This window comes from Monopterus albus, unplaced genomic scaffold, assembly GCF_001952655.1.
Source record: "Monopterus albus unplaced genomic scaffold, M_albus_1.0 scaffold159.1, whole genome shotgun sequence".
Lineage (NCBI taxonomy): Eukaryota > Metazoa > Chordata > Actinopteri > Synbranchiformes > Synbranchidae > Monopterus > Monopterus albus.
Genome location: NW_018128039.1, coordinates 35,729 through 58,713, shown reverse-complemented (window position 1 = coordinate 58,713; position 22,985 = coordinate 35,729). Strand labels below are relative to the sequence as shown.

Below are 22,985 nucleotides of genomic sequence, written 5' to 3'. Positions count from 1 at the left end.
CCAGTGGGGGGTGGGGTTACAATTCCTGCTCCTGAGCGCCCAGAGGCAGCGCTGCCTGGCTCAGAGGCCAGGTGGTGAGAGCACCTTCAGCTCCATCCTCATCCCTGTGTCTGCATGGGTTCTGTCTGGGTACTTCGGCTTCCTCCCACGGTCCAAAGACATGCAGCATAGGTTGACTGGCGACTATAAATTGCCCCTAGAGGTGGGTGGTTGTTTGTCTACATGTCAGCCCTGTGACAGACTGGCAACCTGTCCAGGGACCCCGCCTCTTGCCCAGTGTGAGCTGGAATTGGCTCCAGCCCCCTGTGACCCTCTTCAGGAATAAGCGGTATAGATAATGGATGAATTTGATGGATGGTAAAAAAGGCTTCTTCAGGGCATTCAAGTTCTTTGATGGTATTTCTGCTTTATTAGACAGACATCTGGGTCAACACACACATCACATGCACACTGATTTCATGTCATTCTCTGTGTTGTATTCATGCGCCTGCTTTATTAGGCAGTGAATAATGGATGACATATAGCTCGAAGCCTAACATTACACTTCAGTTTGTGGTAAGACAAGTAACTGTGTAGACAGCTGTGTCAATTAAAGTAGAAGCAAAACTCTGCCATCAGATGCATGTACGGCAGACAATTAAAACACATCTTGTGCACAGACAGTGGAAGAGTCTGCAAGTGTAAGTGTGTTACTACTGAACTTCAGTGGTGGTTGAAGACACCAACTCTCATGTCTTCTGCAGCCAAATTCATCCTTTATTTGGTTCAGTGACTGAAGAATGGTCTGACCTGATGGTCCCTCACATCCTCTGGCAGAGAGATGCACTTCACAAACACCCTTTCCTTCCTCACTTGTTCTTGACGCTGATGACGTCTCAAAGAAATAACAGCTGCCGCGGTGACAGCAGGGCTGCAAATTTTAAATCTGCTTCCTTTGACCTTACATATTGGCCATTGCATCAGTCTGTGGTGGGAAATCAGCCCTTGAGAATTGTTGTACAAATCTATATTCTCTCCTCTCCTTTGGTACATCCCTGAACAGGAGCATCTTATGAGGCCAAACACACAACTTCCAGTGGTGCCACTTTTCTTCTTGTTTTCCTGTACAAAACAAAACTACAAGTCATTGTTAGATAAGAACACATAACAAAAAATGAACTGCAAAACCTCAATAAATATCTCAGAGGGTCTACAACCATCCCAGGTAGGCTAGTGGTTAAGGTGCAGCGCTCTCGCTGTGGCGCCCCGGATTCAAATCCAGGTTGTGTCAGGCAGGGCATCCGACGTAAAACACGCGCCAAATGTCAACATGCGAATCATCAGTGTGACGATTCGCTGTGGCGACCCCTAAACGGGAAAAGCCGAAAGTGACTTTCTTTCTTTTCTACAACCATGCTAATGGCTCCTTAAGGCTAAATGCTAATTTTAGCATGCTACATGGTCATAGGCTGATGCTAAACAGGTAATATGTACCATGTTTGCCATCTTAGTCTAGTGTGTTAGCATGCTAGCCACTGCTAATTAGCATGACAACCTGATAAGGACGTTATTAGTTTTACAGGAATCTTGTTATAAACCAAAAAATTGGGCAAATTAAATAGTTGTTGAGAAATTTCAGAAAATATTTGTGCATTTGAGGTTGTAAAAGTGTCTGGTGTTGAAAAACAAATCCTGAAACACACACACACACACACACACACACACACACACACGCACACACAATCTCCTCTGTGTCTCTGAACCACCAGTTATATACTCTCTCTTGTCACACTATTAGCAGCCAATCAGCTTTTAAATCACCTCATAAATGCTTTTTATGTCAGTTGTCATGGCAACCACGCTGCTCTTTGGAGCCATTTGCTGTTTTTTTTTTTTTTTGCCCCCTTCAGGGCTGTATGTCTGAGAGGGTGGAAGTACGATGCTGATGATTCGCAGATTTACTGGGCCACAAATAAACAAAAAGGGCTGCAGCGATTTAGCCACCAAAACACACGGCTCCACACAGACACACACTTGTGCTCACGCTGGGATGGTGGTTGTACAGAGCTGGCAGGGAGTCAGGCAGCTGCAGGCAGGAGTGTTTTAATCCTCGGATCTACAGGAAACTCATCTATCCTCACAGAGCTGGCAGCCTGCAGAGTGTTAGCAGCAGCCAAAAGGTCACAGGTTCAATCCCCAGCATCACTGCCAGTGAATCAGAACAGCTTCATTTTATGCTAATTTATATTTTTTCCTTACTACATTTATCTGACAGCTCAAATTACTTTTCAGATTAAGACTTTACAAACTTTACAAATACTGAGTAGGTGGCTTCACTTTTTGCACACTTTACTGAGTTGTACATTTAAATTTAAGTGAATAAAAATGCCCTTTTTGCAACTCTACAACCATAGTGACTAAGTTTTTTGAAGTTTCTGCAAAACTCAAATTTCTTATCTACAAAAGTTCTCAGAGCCTTCTGTCCAAACTATAGCAAATTAAATCTGCAACCCAATAAAGTGTGGTGAGTCACATCTTATATTGAACTGGTTTAACTGGTGTGCTGCTTCTCTGCAGGCACAGGGACTGAGAAAACCACAAATGGTCTATTTTCGATTGGAACAAGCAAACAAGCTACAACATGTTAATCAATTAGCTTTAAAGCTGCAGTTCACCTTTGGACAGAGCCAGGCTATCTGTTCCCACCTGTTTCTAATCATTATGCTAAGCTAAGTTAATCACCTGCTGGCTTCAGATGAACCACATGGACATGACAGTGGTATCATTCTTCTCATCTAACTCTCAGCAGGCAAGCGAATATGGTCTTTGGCTGATGTGTGATATCATCATCATCATCAGCAGTTAAAATGACACTTGGAAACAAACCCAGCTAATTTTGAGCCAGTGCCAAAAGCGGCATCTCTAACCTTCCTGCAGTTTTCAGAAGCTACAAGCATGAGGTGGAATCAAATGCAATCAAAGCAGAGCAACAAAAGATGGTAATTCTGCACTTTGGTTCAGAGCAGCACCCCCTCCAAAGACAGAATGAGTTTAGACATACAGTGAGGTCCTGTTCCTGAGACACATCTGACTCACTGACTCACAACATTGAAATTCATCACAGCACCTGGAAACTGGGCTCATGGCAGGGGGGCAGCCCCCCTCCAGTATGCAGTATGGAAATGGGGGTGGGCATTAGGACATCTAATTGGATTACAGAAGAAGAAAAAGCTGAAGGAATTCACAACTGTGACTTTGTACAAAATGGTGCTGCTTGACAGATTGAATTACAGCCCAAAATGGGGGAGGATTAAAGTCATGCAAATCAAGAAGCAATGCTATAATAACAGGGAAACTGTCAAGACAAAGGATTCTCCATTCACAGAGAAGCTGACAATGTCAGGAGCTCAACAAGATGAAATGTAAAGCTGATGAAAGAAGAACACATTCAGATAAAGACAGAACATGATGGCTTACAGGACATGAAGCACTCAAGGGCCTCGTTTATGATCCGATCAAAGGAACGGGTTTCATTTTAAGCAATGATCATGTCTGAAACTGAATCTTCCTTTTATACAGGGTGGGCCATGGAAAAGTAGCCCGGAGCCCTAAGTACCTAACTCCTAACACTGGAGGCGGGCTACCTTTCCGTGGCCCATCTTGTACTTTTGGCCATTCATCCATTGTGTGTGCTGGAGCCTAATGAGAGACTGAACGATGATCCCCCAGAAGAGAAAGACAGAAATATCGTTCCGCGATTCAGACAACTCCGCATTTCCTCATATCTCCTTGAGAACTTGCTGCTCATCTGTTTTGTTCAATATGGGCCAGATCTTCATGCGTTCATCCAAACAGATTTGCTTCTGAGGAAACCGATTGCGCTCCAAGAAAAATGCTGAACTCAGCACTTGAGGTTTCGATGTTTTTATCTTCTTATCCGCAGAGACATTGTCAAGCTGTTTCTTTTTCCTCTGTGTCCCTCTGGCTTGCATTAATTTGGGGTGTTACTATAAACAGGAAATGAAGTCTGGAGTCCACGTTGCTCCAAATTAAAATGACAAGTGCTGATTTCCCAGGCTAAATGACACAGACACACACAGCGCCAGAGCAGCCGCCTTCATTTACATTTCACTTGATTTGATTTTACAGCAGGACAAACAGTAGAATGATGAAGAACATGAGCTGCTGTGGGTCTGACTTAGAAACGGTGTCCACACAGTGACTTTGCACAACTAAAAGACACAAAATGACAAAATGACCACACAAATACTAAATGACTACAGTGTGATAAAACAACTACAAAAACTCATTTAAAACTGCAAAGACACACACTGCATAAGTAATTAAATAAATAACTACACCTATTTGGCCAAACCAACAAGAGCCCATGAACAGGAGGGTGGTTATCACTACCAGGACCACTGAACTCTCCACTACTCTGACTCCGTGGGTTCAACAAATCAATGGCAGCGGCGAGGGTAGCCCGTCTGTGTTTCCTAATTTCCTACCTGCGCAATTACTGTTTTCACGATATGTGCATTACGTTGCCTTTTTACCAAGCAGCCTGTCCACTATGCGCCGGCAGATGTGTCTGGATAAAAACGGTGTGTGTCCAGGTAAATTTTGAGCACGTTGGTAATATAAAGGTGCACAAAGTGAATGTGCCACTGAGCGGCAAAAGCCAGGTCTGTGGTCAACAGTCGAGTCATTGTTGGTAGTTAATGGGCGCTTTTACCGTGTTGCGATGCACGCCTGTCTAGGTGCGTGCACAATGCTCGTGCGCTGTGCTTGTTGTACCCTGGGACGCAATGCGCAGGACATGCAAAACTTAAAAAATAAAAACATGGACACTGGATGTTGTGCACATCAATATATATATACAGTGGGTACGGAAAGTATTCAGACCCCCTTAAATTTTTCATTCTTTGTTATATTGCAGCCATATGCTAAAATCATTTTTCATTTTTTTCCTCATTAATGTACACACAGAACCCCACATTGACAGAAAAACACAGAATTTTTGACATTTTTGCAAATTTATTAAAAAAGAAAAACTGAATATCACATGGTCATAAGTATTCAGACCCTTTGCTGTGACACTCATATATTTAACTTAGGTGCTGTCCATTTCTTCTGATCATCCCTGAGATGGTTCTACACCTTCATTTGAGTCCAGCTGTGTTTGATTATACTGATTGGACGTGATTAGGAAAGCCACACACCAGTCTATATAAGACCCTACAGCTCACAGTGCATGTCAGAGCAAATGAGAATCATGAGGTCAAAGGAACTGCCTGAAGAGCTCAGAGACAGAATTGTGGCAAGGCACAGATCTGGCCAAGGTTACAAAAAAATTTCTGCTGCACTTAAAAGTCTTTTAGTCTTTTGTCACTCTGCAGAGGAAGTCAGGTAGTCACACAACTCAGCTCCGCTCTCTCCCTTGATCAGCCCCCCTGCTCCTTTTTATTTCCATCTCTCTCCTTCACATTCTTTTCCTTATTAGCTCTGCTCTATTAGCTTGTCCACTATCATCTCCTTCTTTGGGGAAAACTCCTGACCATCCGACTGCCTCCTTGAGCAGAACAGAAAAAATAGAAGGTCGCTGACCTTTCCTAGTTACACAAGCATTTTCCTATCTTGACACTAGAAGTCTATTTTAGTATCTATTCTAAGAGAAATTTATGTAATATATCCCATGACCCATTTGAATCAGGAATATGTTAACAATGGATTAACTACTAGACATATACTGTTTGTTCTAACCACCACAGAATCCCCTCCTCCCATAGTTAGAAAGACTACGGAACTCTTAAACACTATAGAACAATGTTCTTGAATGGCCCAGCCAGAGCCCTGACTTAAACCCCATTGAGCATCTCTGGAGAGACCTGAAAATGGCTGTCCACCAACGTTTACCATCCAACCTGACAGAACTGGAGAGGATCTGCAAGGAGGAATGGCAGAGGATCCCCAAATGCAGGTGTGAAAAACTTGTTGCATCATTCCCAAAAAGACTCATGGCTGTATTAGCTCTACTAAATACTGAGCAAAGGGTCTGAATACTTATGACCATGTGATATTTCAGTTTTTCTTTTTTTAATAAATCTAATAATAAAAATGTCAAAAACTCTGTGTTTTTCTGTCAATATGGGGTGCTGTGTGTACATTAATGAGGAAAAAAATGAACTTAAATGATTTTAGCATATGGCTGCAATATAACAAAGAGTGAAAAATTTAAGGGGGTCTGAATACTTTCCGTACCCACTGTATATAGTATATATATGTATTTACAATAAAACCCATTTTAATTATTAATCGTGCACAAGCAGATCTGTTTCCTCAATGGAAAATCTTACCATCTGACCCGGCAAGTCCACCAGTGTGCTAGCAATCCACCAAACATTCAAACTGTCACGCCTCTTAAAGGGGATGTACAATAACACATTGATTGGATAATTGCATGTTACGCCCGAAACACGCCCCTGCTTTAACGAGGAGGTCAAGTACGGCCCTTTTGCTACTTACATGGGCGCTTGAGCCGTTTTTCCTCGTCGTCAAATTACCAAAATGCACATGGACACACCCAAACTGCACTTGCACCAACACATTGTGATCAGATGCCGTGGATCCTCAAAATAGGGCCCCCCGTCTGCCTGTGTGGCCCCATGGAGGTGTGGCGACTCCACCTGCAGCTCTCAGGTCAGCCTGGAACAGTGCTAATTACCGTGCTTGCTCTGCCATTCTGTTTCATGTCGGCTCATTAACCTGCTTCAGACTGCTGTTTACCCACACCTTCTGCTGCAGTCGTCCTCCACCCTCCCTCTCACTTTGCTCTCAGGTTTTGTTCCTGGAGCTTTTGTTTGCCGTTTGTGCTTCATCCACCCATCTGTCTTCCTCCTTTCTCTTCTTTGTTTGGATTCTCTTATTCAGTCAAAAGCCTTCAGTCTAAAACATCTCTCTCAATGGCTTTGAAACTTGCACACAAACTGCCTTTTGTCCTACTTCTATCTTCTCACTCTTTTGTCTTTTGTCATTTAGTAACACTGTTCTTCTTCTCCCCCATCAATCCAGCTGCCTCTCGTTGCTCTGTTCCTTAATCGTTCTGACTCATGAAGGTACTTGACTGGCTGAAAGCTGCAGTCATTAGTTGCCTTTTACGCTCCATCAGACATTCAGTTAATTTTTCAGCCGTGGGTGTTCACTCTATCCGTTCACGGGCTGGAGTTTGGTAGACAGAGAGAAAAATAAAACTATTATTGCCTGGTGGCTGTATGCCTCCACCAGCCCGGCCATTTGCAGTTGACCCCCACACTGTATAGGTGGTGAATATAGGTGGTGAAACCTAATAAGGATATTACGATTTATTCTGCCTGAGAATGGGATGAACATCAGGTCACAGTGACCTTTGGCCACCAAAGTGGACACAAGACAACAGTAAAGACACACACAGTCTTTTTGTGTGTCTTTGTCAGCTCAGTTTCCTTATGTATCTGCAGGTTCACAGCACTCAACTCCGGTCTGTGGCAGCTCAGAGCGACACGGTATGAACCCACTGGTGACACCCTGGATTCAAAGTCTCCTGCCCCGGAGACTTCAGATGTCATTTTAGGAACACCCAGGTGCTGCTTTGTTTTTCTTATTTTAGCAAAAAGTATCTTTGAACTGAGGCCTGATCTAGAAACTACTTTCCCCTCCTGAGAGTGTGAGGCGACTGACATTCAGAAGAAACGAGGCCGCCGTCTAAGTGGCGGACAGCACTTTGTTTTGTTGTTTAATGGTTTTGTTCTCACCCTGATTAAGGAGCAGCGCTTTAGTTAAAATAGATGCAGACATTTTATTTTGGAGGCAACATCCTAAACTGTGAAGGGAAACAAGTTTGCCGAGTGTACGCTGTGAGAAGAGGCAGGTGTGAGTGTGCACCCCAGATCTTATCATTATAAAAACTGAGGAGTTGGCAGAAAAAACAGCTGATGAACTACCCCCCCAGATTTGGTCTCTATCACACAGTCATGCATGTTTCTGCAGAGCCCACACACACCGACAACAAATACAATAAATAAGAAGCCTTGACACAGCGCTATGACAAACACACATGCACGCAGGCGCCCATACCCAGGTTTGTACTTGTATCTTCATTCGTTCTTCTTCATTTGATTCTTCCTTCTTTGTTTTCATCTTCCAAGAATCACCAAACTCAAACTGCTACTTCAGCATGAAATAAACACTAAAACCTCTGAGAAGATGAGCGATAAGTCTCATGCTCTAAATCTGAATGAGTTTTTAACTAATGATAACCTTGAATAATTCTTTGCTTAAAAAAAGAAATGTAATAATACCTGTTTTGGTGACGTCTCTGTCTGCATCCTGCACACAGCTTATGTTCTTGTTCTTTAACATAACAACTGTGTAGATATAAAAGGCTCATTCTCAGCTAAAGAAACTACAACAACTTTCATTTTCACATAACTGCACACTAATGGAAACATAATTATGAACGGTATATTCCATTTGTGAGCTCACTAATTCTTACACACTCCACCTTTAAACTTAACCCACTTAACTGATGAATTTATTGGAGTGGAAACCTTCAGAGGTTTGTCACACTGCTGCACTGCCAGACTGGCCAAAACACCACAGTGGTCAGATTTCAGCTGTACACTATGGTTGGTTGTGTTTCACCTGCATTATTTTTACATGGCGTTCTTTATGGAAATGACCACGCTAAATGAAAACACAGGAGACTCGTCACTGAGATGGTGCAAGCGTCCAGTGGGCAGTAAAAGGTTAATGACCTATATAACTTAAACCTAAAATCTCTGTTTCTTCTTGTCTTCATTTAGTGTCTCTGCACTTGTTGGCTCCTTGTTACAGTAGTTTACATAACAGTGAACAGTGATTTTAGTTGGCTTGCTTGAAAAAAGGAGACTCCGCTGTCAGGAGACCGCTCTGGTTAATTAAGGTTTTCAAAACCTCCTTTTTCTCTGGCTGACTGCAGCTGAACAGACCGTAGTAAACAAACAGCAGCGTTCGGTGAGGTGCCACGACGAGTCCTCCGCTCTCTTTCTGCTCTGAATGCAGTTTTTGGTTGTGTCTCTGCAGAGGAGAGCAGCAGACTCTCAGTCTGCTGGCTCATTGCAGGCTGGAAACCTGACATGTGTCCTGACAACATGATGCAGAGCAGGAGGAAAAACAAACGCTCATCAGCGAGTCAAAGCTCTCAGCAGTTTAGTCTGACTCTGGGAGTCCTTCACCTAAAATTCTGGTAACATTTTTCCAGACCTGAGTGTTGACACTTCAGTCTGTAATCAGCAGGATAAAACTTTTTAAAATGTTTTCCTGTAATTTCTGAATTGTTAAAAGCTGCAGATAAAAAGCCTTGTTGCTGTTTGAGTAGAGAAATAAGTTCATGGCCAACTTGAGGTTAAAACCATATTTTTCCAGGGCCCACACAATCACTGTAGTTGCACACTCAAAATGCAGGTGTGTGGGTTACATTTACAGGTATACAGAGTGAATTAAACATCACCTGTGCAGACCGCTGGAGTGGTTTAAAATAAAAGTGTATCTGTTCTGTCAGATGCAGGTGAGATGCAGGAATGGAGGGCACCTACAAAGTAGTCAGATGTGGATGCTCCTCATGTCTCTTATATGATGGTTCCTCTGTCTTTGATTCAAGGATGTCCTAAGACTCGTATTCCCGCTCTGAGGAGCAAGGAGGCTGCAGGAGACATGAGCGAGGGCACACAAGAGTGTCCTTCACTTGAGTTATGAACTGCCCCTTTAACAGAAATCACTTTCTGACTGGACACTTCAGATGAGGATCAGAGGACAGGATGACTCATGTCTCTTAAAATGGGTTTGCTCACTTCCACTTTCCTCACCTTTTCTCCATGCATCATTTCCTTGTATCTTATGTGATAGGACTAACAGCCAAAAAGGTTTTCCACTTTTGGTGCAGCGTGTCCCACTGCACATGCACGTGCAGTGTTTCCACCCCCCCGAGTACTTCTGGAAAAGTTTTACACATTTAAAACGTCTATGGAGTAAAGGTTCATATCACAGAGTGATAAGTGAGCTGTCTTGCAGGTCAAAGTTTTTCAGACGACTCTTTTATCATTGTGGTCTATGAAGAAAATGCATTTTGGGCCATAGGGGGATTTTTTGTGGCAGTACCGTGTGTGGCCACTGGGAAAACACGGCTGAACAGCTGAGTGGTAGCGCAGTATCCAGCTCTCATAATACATCCATGGATTATACATGGGGAAGTTTTTCACTCCCTGCAGCGTGGTATGTTTACCAAGTTCATTACAGTTTTGTTTTCAGCTTCTTTTAAATGCAGTACGTGCAGCGGAAACTGTTTTAATGCAACAGTGATGTCGACATTTCAGTTCTGGATTTATGCTGGAAGCGATCTCCCGCTCTGCTGGACAAGTGTAGTAGTAAACAAGTGTGACTGACTGTCGCTCCATCACAGGACATTTGCATAAAGTTTTCCCCTGTAGTGCTGCAGCTTCCTGTTGTCCCAACTGCAGAGTGCATCTGTGTGAATACAGCCCATTAAGGTGTGTCCAGAAAAAGGACACCCTTTCCCTCTCCTTATTATATAGAGCAGTTATTTACCTGGTGCCATTGTGTTTGAATGAGCCAGTGCTTTGTGTGAAATTAATGCTACATGCCATCAAAATACTCCCACAGTGAAACTGTAGTCTCCAGCAGCCACTGACCTACACAAATGTACTGGACCATGTAATTCTGTTTATTTTTTAAATCAATAGTTGTCACCTCATGGCACCAAATGACCATCGTTCATCAGCAGGACTGGAAGGTTTGTTGATGTTATGTAGCAAAACCCCAACAGCTGCTGAATGTTAACCCGCAGGGAGCCATGTGTGCTTTGTTTGGAATCAATTAACTCCATTTGAATCCTAAATGTAGACGGAGATGAAGATGGATTGCTCCAGTTTTTTTTTTCGAACATTTTCCAATCTGTAAATATTTCATGAAGTCTGTTGCATAAAATCCCAACAACATACAGAGGATCATTAATGTAATGGCTTCCTGTTTGTGTGAGTCAGGCTCTGCTCCCTGCTGACTCCGCTGAGCTGAGCTCGCGCTGTGTCTGTGAACCAAACTACATTTAGCAAAGTGAATAATAACTACTTAATACAAAAGCAAAAATAGACACAATGTAGAGGTGAAACACGCACAACCTCTACAGGGGTCAGCACTTTACTCTGAAATCAGAGCTGTTATTTTCCTATGAATTGTTCATAGGAAAGGTCATACAGGTCAGCGTCATGACTGGTGGCTGCAGACGTCTTCCATCTGGAGGTGCATCAGAAAGTGAGGACCTCACTTTCCTAAATAAAGTGTAGCTGTGTCTCCTCACTCCCGAGGTGCAGTGTGTGACTGGAGTCACTCAGACAGAGCTGAAACTCTCCTGGATGAACCATCAGCTTTTTGGTTCCCAAGTCTGAGGACATACGAAGTGAAAAAGAGAAGTCAATTGTGACTGTGTCTCAGTGTGACGTTGTGAGTTGACTTTGAGATTTTGGTCCATGTTGGATCAACAGACTCTTGGTTTTCTTTGCGTTTTGTTCTCATCTGCGACATTTGGATGTTTTCACTGGCCGATTTCTAGTATTCAAAGGAAGGAAAATAGGAGTTTTTCTTTTTGAAGCAGGTGGGGAATGTGAAAAAATGACATGTACTGCTGCTCTTTAACCGGAGGAGAGTTGTGCTGCGGTCAGGTCTAATAATCCCACGCTGGGTCTGACTGTTTCGGGCATCTCTCTTCTTCTAGTCAAGTTAATTTGTCCCTGCTGGGTTTGGGTTTAGCTTTTCTGCGAATTCATTTAAGAACAGGTCAAACATTTTTGACCCTTTCCTCTGATCCTCTACTCCATGACAACATCAAGCACCCTACCAAAGCAACAGAAAAATACACTGTCGTCATAAAGAGAGCCATACAAGCACACAGACAGCTGCTGCTGATTTTTATGCTTTGTGAACATCTCAGCCAGCACAAAGCAAACAGAGTGCTGGTCTCCTGGCCCTTCATGTGTCACAGTGCAGCTCTACACAGAGGCAGCTACAAACTGCTTATATATGCAACTTGTGTGAGGTTGTTAATCCGTGATGGGAGAGCGTGATGTACTGCATAAGCATGTTTCTGCTTTGACGCTTTACTGGCTTTGTTCTCACACACACAGACACACACACACAGTATGGATGCTGCATTGAAAAGGCTGACTACGTTTTCAGGCATGTTGTAAGCTCCTGGCTCTGGACTATGAATGCGTTCAGAACCGTTCACTGCTCCAATCTCTCTATCTGAGCAATGCAGCCATCAAATCCTCTTTACTGTGACCAGCTTCATGCGTCCATGTCGCCTGTACAGCAGGGTCAAAGGTCAGAGAGCAGCTCAAGCAACGCTGCCTGCAGCAGGAAGGAAGTTCAAGGGCGCCGAGTCAGAACGTTTGCTGCCACCCAGCCAACTGGTTGTCTGCTGCTGTTATCCTGCTGATAACAGTGTTATCATGCTGCTAATATCAGTGTTAACTGTTTTCATTACACTGTCACTGTTAGCAGAGGAGTCTAAGCCAATTACATTTGCAAACATACATTTTACTCAGTTTCAGTTGTGTCCACACAAAAACTATGCTTTTTTTGACTAATCCGAGAGAGGAACATGCCAATACCGACGTTCAGGTCTCTTTGGGAACAAATAAAATAGCAGTAAAAACTAAGTGTTGGCAAGCTGAAGCATTAAGCACACCAAATTAGCTGTAACCAGGTGCAGAAAAACTGATCCTTGTTGTCATCATACATGTTTTATTACATTTTTTAAATAGTTTTATTATGGATTTATTGTTATTATTGTCAGTTTTCTTATTGACCAGATAAATGGCAACAGCCTTCTTTTTGCCTGCCCTGTTTCTTTTCTTGCAGGTTGCAGGACCCAGCCTCAAGGCCTCGCAGCTGGGGGACACTTCTACGCAGCCCTGGGCCCGGCCCTGAGCTCCAGAAATGACCCATCTTCCATCTATCTATATATCTGCAGATGGGTGACAGATTACCCAAAAATAAAAAAGCTTGATTTACTCAGAGTTCACTGGTGATGCTTACAGTTCAAAGTAATGAAGTGCAGCCAAATCATGACCGTACCGCTGACACTGAGCAGATATTACTGCCATGTGGCAGCAAGGCACAGCAGCGTGGTGGTTAGCGCTGTCACCTCACAGCAAGAAGGTTCCCGGTTCATTACATTATGTCATATACCTTCCTTCCAAGATCTTCCATCTGTTCACTCTCCCTCTTCCTCTCTTTCACTCCCTGACCTTCCGTCCCCCCTGTCGCTCTCTCACTGGCACACCAGTCCACACTGAGCGCGCTCAGCGGGGAGTGTCACTCGTGGGATCGTCCCATTAACATCTGAGAGAAATGGCTAATGAGGGTTAATAAGACACCCAGCAGGACTGACTGGCATGTGAGTGTGTTCAGGGTTTAATCATCTCTGAGTCTCACAGCAGAGACAAATGTGAGAAGAGATGGGGGGATGAAGGAGGAGAGGAAGAGGAGGAGGGGAAATGTTAACAAAATGCAATTAAAGTTAATAGTGCCGATTACACGGCAGACAGCTTCAGCCAGCCGACCCTCATGATCAGAGGTGAGGGCTGTAGTTCGGTGTGGCGGAGCTGATCATCATAGTTCACAGTCAGGTGCACGTTGTTAGTTACCATGGCAACTCTGGAGGCAATCAGAAAGCTCATTAGTAATCTCTTTTGTTTTTTCCTGTTTGTTATTTGTCTCCCTGCAATAGGTAACACCATTAGATGAGGTTATGCTAGATTAAATTACACAGGAATATAGTCAACGAGAGCGAGTTAGAGGAGACGACGACTGGAGCCACGATCAAATTACTGGATTAAATAAAGTGAGAATCGATGAGGTTTGGCACGAGGCAGGTTGAGACCTAATTATATTAGATGAGATAAAATAAGGGCCGAGACTAAATTAGATGAGGCGACACAATGATGAATTATATTCTGAGACGAGATTTAAAAATTAGAGACAAAGTGAGATTATGTTAGATCAGAGGTTTTCAAACTGTGAGGCGGGAAAAGTGAACTGACGGTTTTGATTTGACAAAAATAATCAGAATCAGCTTTACTGGCCAGGATGATTGATAAATGATCAATGATTCAAAATAGCTGCTAATCGATCGACGTACAGATGAACTGACTCGTCACTCCATCTCTAAGTGAAGGTCAGTGTGTCGGTTTGCATCACAACTTTAGCAGTGAGTTTGCAAAATACTGACAACACATCTAGAAATGCTGATGTGCCCTGTCCAGGCCGATGAAGCATCATGTCAGATTTACAGTGAGGACAGGATCAGGTCAACATACATGCAACACATGTTTATTTACACCTTTAAATATTTGATTTCAATGCCAAATCAGCCTGATGTCAGTGTTCTGACTTCAACAACAACATGGCTGCAGCTCTGCAGGAGGACAAAGGAACCTGCTGGAAGCCTGATCATCACAGTCTCTGCCCATGTGTTGTCCTGCTCTCTCTCCTCACCTACTCTGGTTTCCTCGCTCTCCCTTTCTCTCCTGTGTCTCCCTGATTCCTCTTCTCTGTTTATTTATTTCTCAGCACTATGCAGCTTTGCCATCTTCTTTCTTTACCCCATTGTCTATCCCATTTCTTTTTTCTTTGTCTTTTTATTTACTACTGCTATTTACTGCTTTTCTTTGCCATTAGCGATTGGACGACGTGCCATTTTCTCGATACACGATACGGTGTGTACGATTCAATACCGATACAATAAAAAATTCAATGACAACAGTCTACAACTAGCTGCGGAATACTTGTACTTTATTCCCCTTTTTCTAGCACTGGTTGGATCATGTCAAGAACAGCCAGATACTGTATAATGACTTGCATTCTGTTAGGCTTCTTACAAAAATATGACGTTGCTAGTGTACGGAGACCACACCACATACTATATACACTATTGCTAAACAAAATGATACATGATGTATTGTTTTTGTATCACAATATGTAGAATTTTGATATATTGTCCCATCCCTATTTGTCAGACATGAGAATCAGCTGAGTCTCTGTGGATCTGCTGGTTGGACACAACAAGGCGTGGAGACGCCACCTTTGGCTTGGAGAGTCACAGTGTCTGACATTCTTGGGATAAACTGATCAATCAGATCATCAGGACAGTGATCAGCTGATTGATCAGTGGCCTTGTTGTTCAGTTATTCAGGAGTTTCCTTTCGTTTCTCACCATTATGTGTATAAAAGCGTGAATGGGGACATTTTCCATGAGCACCTTTAGTTTAGACAAATACAAATCAATAACTTGAAATATAATACAGGTTGAAGTATAGCGGAAGATCATACAGGACTCTACTACAATTACTGTACATTTATTACAAGTGCTATTACTAGAACAACTATTAATCATAATAATATCAGCAGTGGGACTACAGTAGCCACGGTTGGAGCGGAGTGGACAGTGTATGTGAACCACGTTGAGACGTGAAGAAGAGACACTGGTCTCCCTCTAAATCCCAGGTCAATTGCACAGTCACACCTGTCCAGAGACGTTTCACATTCACCACTCTCCGTTTCCAATTGTTCACACATTAAAACCACACACACTTTCACATGGAGAAACTCGGTGTGTATGTGTGTGTGTGTATACACCTTGGAGCTTAGTGGTGCTCCGAGCTGCAGCAGCAGCGTCCACGTTGTCCTTGCTCATGGCTCCTTCATTAGCCTCCTCGCTCATCAGAGCAGCAATAAGAGCCTGAGACGTTCTTCAAGGTGGCGGACCAGAACCATGCCCGGGTCGAGTAAGGAGCGACTGGAAATGACTCCAAGAGTCTACAGCCATTTATTTGTCCAACTGTTCATTTATTAATGATACTTTTTGATATTTTTAATGTCTGATGTGGATTCGAAACAGAAAAAATACAGTGTACATAATATTTCTCTAACCTAGAGAACAGCTGTATTTGCATATTTAAATTACTGAACAAACTGCAGCTGTTGAAAACTATTCAGAGCTCAGTTTTTGAGGGGTGCACTTTATTTCTCCTATTGTTTCTACTTCTTGGTACAGTTCACAGTGATGACTACAGTGTTTCCCGTAATGAAATGCAGAGCACAGCGGACACCATGTCAAGTTGCTTTGAGGTGGGACAGGCAACACGACAGAACAAAGAGAGCAGAGGTTTAAAGTCCAGCACAGGCACGATGGTCAGTCACACAAAAAAGAAAAAAAGTATTTATAAAAACCTTTTATTTCGGACTCCCTCAGCAGTCGGCACACTCACCTCGTTTGCTGATCTCCTCCTTGCTCTTCGACTTGACACTCCTTCCTCCTCCTCCTGCAGAAGTGACAGCCAAACAGCAGCTATATTAGGCTCTGCTCAGGAACGCTGACTGCTGCGTTATTTTTCACCAGGTAATAACAGCTGTCATCTGTGAGGACGCAGCAGTGGGAAACGTTAAAAATCCTGACAAGGCTGTCAACTTCACTGTTAACCTATGTCAGTGATGAAGAAGTGAAATGAAAAAGCTAAGAAAAGAAAAAGCAGGGTCCAGAGGATGTACAGTATTAAGGATCTAAGCAGATATTTACAGACAAAGCGTGAGCTAAGTTTAGCACGTACTGCCTGACAGCAAAGGGCCCCTCATAAAGCTACACTCTGATGATCACTAACCCGATTTCAGAAATGTTCCTGTAAGCAGGAAATAGCTTCATTTTTCAGATTAAGGGACTAAAAATGACCTTAACACAGCTAGACTGCTGATGGAGAACCCTAATTACCTACAGGCGCTTAAATGGGTTTCTAAGAGGTTTTTTCTTTGTATGACAAATTCCAAGGATATGTAGAGTATGTGCACATGCACTTCAGACTTGACCTGCAGGGATTTATTTTCTGTGTCACAGCAGCTCCTGCTCAAAATGCCCTGATAACTAGTTAAGATGTAGGTTTGACTTTAATTACTGCTTCGAAGTTGTATGCCTCCACCAACCAGAATTGCACCAAAATAGAGAAATACATCAAGACACAGTTAAAATACATAACGAGTTGGACAGGGTTCATGCGGGATGCCACACACTGCCCGGCGATCTGTCTCAAGGACTGACTGTAGCTAGTTTATCCATTATTCTTTGACTCATATCAGTGGCCATGCTCTGTACAGGAGGGTGGCAGTGAGGGCCCAGATTCAGCTGTGGGTTGCACATCCACTTGTTCTTTCAGGTCTTCTTTGATTCAGGTCCTAGTTGGTCAGTCTCAAACTTTGAGTGCTCATATGTTTCATATGCCTCTTCTCATTAGGTTACTATTGTAGTAGCATTCCATCAGATCCAGGTTTTCATGTCTTGTCCATGAGTAATTCATTCCAGAGGCCCACTTAGAGTCAGACCGTCCCGGTAGCCCAGCGTCTGGTGCAGACCTCGTTAATCCGGGGAACATCCGACCACTATACCATATATGTACAGTCTATGCACACATTTATACAGTGATGTATCTGAGGTGGATAATGGATGTCACGTCGATGCACCAGTGAAACTGGATGAGGATGTTTTTATCACAGCAGTATGAGAGGAACAAACACCTGGCGTTCCACTTGTCAGAACTTTTACATAAAGTTGCTTGAGCTCAGTTTCTGACACATCTCCAAGCTGCACTACACTTAAAAATTTGACACCCACCTTCCCCACGAGTTGCCACAAAATCTTCTACGCCTGTCTTCCTTTAAACGAGAGGAGGCGAGGATGAAATCTGGCTGCCAGAGGGCACTAGGCTCTGGCCACTCACCTACTCCCTCCCTTCTCCTGGTCTGTCTCCTCCTCCTCCTGGGCCTTGCACTTCTTCTGCATTTTTCACTCTAGTCTTTGTTTCCCTGCTTTAATGAGGCAATGATGATGCAGACATATTTTGACTTGGGTCACATTTGCAAATCCTTCATCCTCCCTGCTCTCCCTCACATCAGTGGTAACAAGATCTTCCATCATTAACAAAGCTTTTGATAGTTACAACTTTTTCTTGGCCAGACTGCTCATATGCAAACTTCTACGTTTAAAGACTACAAGGAGGGATTAACGGTTAGCCACGGTTTTATAGCTCCGAGTCGATCGGCTTAAGTGCCACCAAGTCCTCCACCCTGAAGGAGATCCCAACACGCCCAGACAGAGGAGCCCCTGCCTCAGCACCACCTGAACTCAAGTTACCCTGAAATTTTCTGCCTTGATTTCCTTTAAATGTAAAAGTATTTTTTCCATAGGGCGATTTCATGCATATGCAGTAGTTCCCGTCTGCCAGGTCTGTGCTGTCATGCATTCAAAGCTGGTGAACTTTCATTTGGATGACTTTATGGGGAAAAAAAACAAGTCCCAGATTATTCCGTTTTGAATCTACCCCAGGACAAAAAACTGTTCTTCCTGGTGTTCTGTAAATAAATAGTTTGAAAAATGTGTTGAATAAATCTGAACACAGTTTCCTTGAAGGCAGGATAGTCATAATCCTGGACTCTGATTGGTTAATACCTCCTGCAATTCAAATGAGGTGAACCTTTTAGAGGACACTTGTCTATCTCCGGCGCTGCCAGCGGGACTGATTGAGACAAAATAGACTTGATTTAGGCCTCTCATGAATAATTTGTGACTTGACTTGACAAACAGTACTTTGAGACTTGACGTGACTTGTCTCAAATGACTTGACTGAGACCTTGTCTGAAATAAAAACTCGACCTGGGCCTGTCTAAGCAGAAGAAGAAGAAAAAACAAACTGGAAAGGCAAAAAAATCTAGCAACACTTGTGGTGTATAGAAAAACTTGATGTTAAAAACAAGGCATTTCAGCACATGGCCTTCATCAGGAACTGTTAAAAGCCTTTCCTGATGGGCAATGTCTCAAATAGGACACACCTTAACTTGACCTGATTTGTCTTGAATAAGCTGAGACTCAAGTTGGTCTGGTCTCAGATTAATCTGAGACCTAACTTAGACACTTAGACTTAACAGATACATCTCAGCCTGTCTCAGTAAACTTAAGACTTGACTTGCAATCTTTTTTGAGACTTTACGTGTACTTGTCTTATTGGACTTGTACCTTGATTAGGATCTGTCTGAATGAATTTGGATGTGTCTTGATATTTGACTTGTCACCAAGAGACATCTTTCAATAAACGTCAACTTGGATCTGTCTAAATATGCTCAGACTCAATCAGTCTCAAAACACAAGAGAATTGACTAAGAATCAAATAACCTTGGACCTGATATGAATTCTGTCTCAAATAGCTAAAAACACGGACTTGTCTTGAATGATTTGAGACTTGTATCGAGCCTGTTTCAATCACTTGTGACTTGCCCCAGACGACTTAAAAGCAGCTATGCTAGTGGACATGTTATTGGTTCAAGCAAACGTGGGGAAAACACACGACCTGAAGATTAAACGTTAGTTATATGTTGGCGGGATTATTGTTACTTTACCTGAACACTTACTGAGGACTCTGAAGGACTGCAAGTGGCTCTCCGGGCTTTCATAATCTAAGTTATTTCCTTCATAACTTGCAAACTGAGTTAAGTCTAATAAGCAGGTTAAAATATTATTATTTCCAGGCTTGCTTCATCATTGTGACATGATATACTGTGCGTGGTGTCTCTGAGAGGGGGAGGAAATTGCCAATAAACTGGTTAGGGAGGAGAGGGAGCATCAGGCGTGACTCTGTGGTCGAAGCAGCAAGCTCTTATAAACACTGTAGTGAATCACAATAAAAACCCATATTTCCATCTGTTCAATGAGAATATGGTGACTTAACCCGAGTCCGTGCAGTTTTATTCATTTTGTTAAGTTAATAAAGCAAAATCACAAGAAAAACCCATAAAACTGTTGGTCTACTGTTCTAAGGGGACACAAGAAATCCTCCAAATTAAAGTTTAAAAAGCATTTTGCAATTGTCGTTCAGAGTGATGTTGCTCCTCTGGGGTTCAGAGGGCATATGGTGTGTGTCTGGGATAGAGAATATGCAGAGGACACATTTCAACAGCTTTATTTCACACGAGGAATGAAGTCTTCCTCTGGCTCACCGATTAACATGACACCAACATGACTAGGGAACTGAATGGCCTTAAACCAGTCCAATGTCCATGTGGCCATAGCTTAGTTAAGCGCTATCAGTTACTTTCTTTTGTCTAACTACAACACAAGTAAGCAAAAATACAATCATGCTCATCCACCAATTCACCAATATCTCTCTTACCCAAAGTAACACAACTCACTTCCCAATATGTCTACTTTGTTTTTAACTTATTGCATTTTACCGTATTCCCACCATATCATGAACTGTATTGACTATTTATGCTTTTAACCCTTTTTAACAATTCACCTTTAACATTAAATGAACTACTGGGTGGTCTTTAAACTTGTACAAATATTAATATTTTTAACAGTAAACCATGGAACATATACATCTAATCAACCAGCTCAATATACAATTCATAAACAATGTCTTTGAGGTGGCGCGGCTCCCTTTTAAACTTGAACATGACCGCCATGTATCTACTACATTTTCACAATAGCACTTATGGTATTTGGTAAACCAAAAATGTGCACACAGGGTGACAAATAAAACCAGCAACTGTCATATTGCATGAACCCATGTCATAAAAGTGTTAACTGTAGTATTCACAAGGCTCCTTGTACCATTGGGTTAGCTTCTCCCATATCATATCCCATTAAATTGACGACTAGCGTTAGCAGGTTAGCTTAGAAACACTTTTCACTGTTCACTCCAAACTCTACAAGAAAACCCGTTTCACCTCATATCACATGAATCAATATCATCCCCGACAAAATACAACTCTTACAGTTTGCAGTTAACTTTTACGTTTAGTGTTTACCAACCTGGGATAGAGAATATGCAGAGGACACGTTTCAACAGCTTTATTTCACACGAGGAATGAACTCTTCCTCTGGTGTGCCCCAAGCCTACTCTCTACCACTGCTGCTCGTGATGCGCCATCTACTGGCCAGTATAAGAAATACGCCCAACTCGAAAGAGATGTAATAGAAACCAAATGAATACTAGCAGTAAAAATAAAATTGTACAATAAGAAAATAAAAATTTTTAGGGGTGTCAATTTTTACAAAGCTATTTTCAGGTCTCTACAGTGACACAGTGAAGAAGCAAAAACAAAATAGTTTTTTGATTTGACACCAGGGGTATTTACTAAGGTTTTGTGGCTCATTGTCTGACAACAGTGAAATTGCATGTGTTCATATTTCCTAAGGAGTCACAGCGGGGTTTTACAGCAGAGAGACAGAAGGAAAGCAGCGCCGCAGGAATTTGCATGTTTGGTCTCATGCCATATATATTTTAAGGCATTGATTGGAAATGTATACAACTACCCTCAGCGCCTGATTTACTACCACTGTGACAGAGGAAACTGCGGCTGAAGTTTAACGTCAAGAGAAAGTGAGTGTAAAGTTTGGCAGCCCTGCTGTCAGCTGTCAGTCATCTGGGAGTTAAGTATGTTTGAGGAGGGAGAGGGTGTTGGCGAATCACATCGCTCGCCAGATGAGAATGTGAGGGACTTTCGCAGACTTCAAGTCAAACCATGCCTCAGTTACCGAACTAAAAAGAAGATGTTTTGACCATATTAATGTTCAGTCGCTGTAAACTCTGACTTTTTTCTATACGTCCTCTCGGTCCGCATGTGCAACAACCTTCAGGCAGCAGATCTGAAGCAGCGGTGTATTCAAATTAACAAAGCTGCGGCTGTGCTCAGTTACATCATCAGTGTTGGTACATACGCCCCTAAATAAAAAGAAATTGCAGTGCCCCAATATTTTGTGCACCTGATGGTGTTTTGTGACAGATTTAGTAAATATCCCAACAGGTCTGGTTAGATTTAGGCACAAAACGTATCTGTTAGGGAACATTTGCGGTTGTTGTAAAACACACCGAAAGCTAACTTTAGAGTCAATACGAGCAAGTAAACAGCCGTGTCCTGAGCCTCAGGCTTCAAGCCAGCAACATCAACTGCAAAAAGAAAAGTCAAGCTTCTCCAGGGTTTTACACCATGAACCTTCAGGTTACAGTGCCGCTGTGCCCGTTTTGTAAGTGGATTTTCAGGACGTATCATCTGAGATTCTCAAATTCAGAGATTTAAATGAGCAACTTTAGATTTACTGGCTGAAGGGAGGGAAGAGAAGAAACAGAAGGAGGAAGAGGAGCTGATAAATGAGGTACTGTAAAGATAGAGATCGAAAGAGAAGGAGATGAGAGAGGAAAGGAGGTGTTTTAATCCTGAAGTCAGCAACATATCACACACACTAATTGGCCCGCACAGACATGCACACCTGCCACATCTTTCTTCTTTGAAAATAATCTGCAAACAGCAGCACAACACACAACAATGGCCTATTAAATGAAATGGTTTTCCATCCATCCTCCTCTCAGCCCTCACACTTCAGCTGCACCTCACTGTAATTCAGCAGGTTTGCAGAAGAACTCCTCTCCTCCTCCCTGTCTTTCACCACTATAATCAATCAGTACTTCACTGGCACTTCATTGATCCTGTAGAGTCTGTTTCCGCTCTGATTAAATGACATTACATGTTAAGGCAGGGGTCCATAGCTTTTGTACATGAGTGAATGGAGTCCTGGGAACCCGACTGACTGCCCAACCTCCCCCCTCGGGCAGCTCTCCTACACTCTAGATGTATGATCAGATTAGGCTGCACATACGCCATGTAGCCCACATAACGTCCCCACCAGCTCAGTTTTAATTTTCATCCCCCAGCAGCTCTCCGCGGCTCATTAAAGTGGCTACCATCACGGTTTTGGCTTTGGTTTCACTTTGGTTTCTGGCTGCATCTTTGTTGCTAAACAAACAGCGAGGTTTTCTGCATCCCACATTGTTTCAAACAGTATGGGCAGACTGTGACACATTTTCTTTGAGGTT

The 22,985-nt window shown here is 42.8% G+C and overlaps 1 long non-coding RNA gene across 2 annotated transcripts; it reads right to left on the bottom strand.

Annotated features, from left to right (window-relative positions):
* Positions 1-997: 997 nt before the first annotated feature.
* On the bottom strand, positions 998-21,005 carry LOC109968715 (uncharacterized). 2 transcript variants are annotated; one of them, XR_002276164.1, is made up of 3 exons: positions 20,924-21,005; positions 16,341-16,488; positions 998-1,116 (listed from the first exon to the last, which is right to left on the bottom strand). It is a non-coding gene; the product is annotated as an uncharacterized LOC109968715 (long non-coding RNA). The 2 variants fall into 2 exon arrangements; XR_002276163.1 differs by having other exon boundaries at positions 998-1,101.
* Positions 21,006-22,985: the final 1,980 nt, after the last annotated feature.